At 46.6% G+C, this 2,319-nt stretch overlaps 1 protein-coding gene across 1 annotated transcript in view; it reads left to right on the top strand.

The window, feature by feature from the left end:
* Window positions 1-797: 797 nt before the first annotated feature.
* Window positions 798-2,319, top strand: part of LOC107094062 (disabled homolog 1-like) — a 203,853-nt gene continuing 202,331 nt past the window's right edge. The window contains exon 1 of the mRNA XM_015389468.1: window positions 798-1,070. The gene's annotated coding sequence lies outside the window, so the exon portion shown is untranslated. The remainder of the gene's footprint in view (window positions 1,071-2,319) is intronic.

Genomic DNA, 2,319 nt, shown 5'->3' on the forward strand with positions numbered 1-2,319 from the left:
AATGGAGTCAGTTATTAGCTAAACACACTGAACAAGTTTCAAAAATATGTTTAGAAAACAGTGAAATTAATCTTGTCTGTCCAGACAGCTTTCTGGGGGCTCAGCACCCCTAAACCTCTGGTCGTAGATTCGCCCCTGCCTTAAACATAATATTTTGCAACTTAATGTTAGTTTGTGAAAGAATTTGCAAAACACTGTATTTATTTCTTTTACATTATTAATGACCTTTTGAAAGCAGTTTTTTTCCAGTGGTTTCCGCTATGACACACTCAATTTTTCATAGTTTAGGATTTGGAAAATTAGCTTATACTTTTCTTTTTTCCAAAGATCAGAAGCAATTAAACCAACTGCATGATTCACCGCTGATGCAAACTGTGGGAGGTGATCCAATCAATAGTGTGAGATGAATGATTTGATGAAGGCTGCATCACGACTGGTTAGTGAGTGTCCCTGTTAGGATGTAGTACTATGAAAGTGTAGTAAAGGAGTGGGCGTGTGATGATGGTGAAGTCTGGACAGTGCACTCATCTTCTAAAGTACAGTTCAAACTCAAAGATCTGCCCACCTTTTCTCAGCTTCTCATCACATCTACAGCTCATTCTCAATCCCTCCACATATTTCTCATATGTTTTCTAAAGCCTTGGTTCCCTCCTCCTCACTTCCCTCCTCCACCCTTGAAAGATGGAAATCAGGACAGTTCAGCAGCGCAGGGGTTAAGATGAACCCAGCTTTATGATTGGCTGCCGGCCGGCGGCTTGATGCAGCCTACAGAGCGAGGTAACCAGGCAACCTCAGACAGGGTGAGGAGAGAAGAGGGGCAGAGGACCGGGGAGTTAGAGCAAGAAGCGCTGAAGAGAAGCCTGACATAGTTCTGTGAGGAAATGTTGAAAAAGATGTGAGGGAGCTTTGGAGCACTCTGACCGGGATGGGAGACGGGATTACTGCCCCTGCTGAAACACACTGTGGATGTCTGAGGAACGCAGCAGCAGATAACGCGGGGATGACTGGATTCTGAAAGCATTTTCCTCGAAATGGGAACTAACTGTGCTCAGTTTCACTGCAGTGCAAAGGTAAGTGCGCAAACGGTGCGGAGTGATGTGGAACAGTTGGAAGGTGACAGTGGAGAAAGTGTGCACACTTGAGACGCCTGTGGATTCAGTGCGGCTCCTCTATCTGCAGTGAATTATCCACTACTACTGCTGCTGGTGCATCGGGATTTCACTGTGTGGAAGTGTGTGTGTGTGTGTGTGTGTGTGTGTTTGGCGGTTGCACAGGACTGACCCCCACCCTCCCCAGCCCACAAAAGCCCAATCCCTCCCACTGACACGGTGGTCAGAGCCGTTTGTCCGCCTTTCGGCGGGAGAAAAGCTGCATTTTCCATGTGCGCTCCTGGTCCTGCAGATCCAGTTTAACAGCCAGGCGACATAATCTGAACTTTTCTCCCCTCCTTCCATTCAGAGACTCAGTTTTACCAATGACCTGACTCTTCCATGCGTTTCACTGCTGGATGGCACCACCACCTCCTGCAGGGATAAAGACATATTTGGGCCACAGCAGCCCGTGTGCGGCTTCACAATAACCCATCACACCTTGTGGTGTACATATATATTTATATATCTTTTCATTTTAAGCGTAAGTTGGGTGCTTATAGCCTATTTGACCTTATGATGTCGAAAATCTGGAGCGAAAAACTTCTTTTACGCACGGGTTGGATGGTTCCTGCCTGGCGCACGGTGGGAGCATGGTTAAACTGCCTGAAACACGGTGCTAATGTTGCTGAAGTTTTAGTGCAGAAAGGTGGTCAGTAGTCTGTAGACCGCATGTGCCTCTCAGTCACTGGGATCTGGTTGATCGAGTAAAGAGGAGGGGGGGTTGGATGAGCGCAGCCCCGATCAGTGCGCTGAGAGGGGCCCATGCAGGCTCCGCTGCAGCTAAAAGCCGCATTAATCATGAGGCTGAGCGCTGCAGACCCCACTCTGCCTGAAAGGCACTAGACCCACATCAGCAGCAGATGCATTTATAAAACCGACCTTTGATTATGATTGGGAGTTTCCCTTTAATAAATATATATTTTTTGTAATAAAAAGTTGCATTTTCTAATTGTTTTACTGATCAGCAAATTGTAATAAATAGCCTACTGATCAGGGGCGGATTTAGGAAATGTGGGGCCCTAGGCAAAGACAGGCAGGGGGCCCCTCTGAACAGAGAAGACATCAAACAGCCCCATTCTCCAGATATCCAGATAGAGAAATGTTAATAGAATAGACATCCATATCTGTTCTAGGTTGTGTCCCTCTCTTCTTGTCCCTTTTCTTCTTG

The sequence above is a fragment of the Cyprinodon variegatus genome, unplaced genomic scaffold (assembly GCF_000732505.1).
Source record: "Cyprinodon variegatus isolate N-32 unplaced genomic scaffold, C_variegatus-1.0 Scaffold461, whole genome shotgun sequence".
Classification (NCBI taxonomy): Eukaryota; Metazoa; Chordata; class Actinopteri; order Cyprinodontiformes; family Cyprinodontidae; genus Cyprinodon; species Cyprinodon variegatus.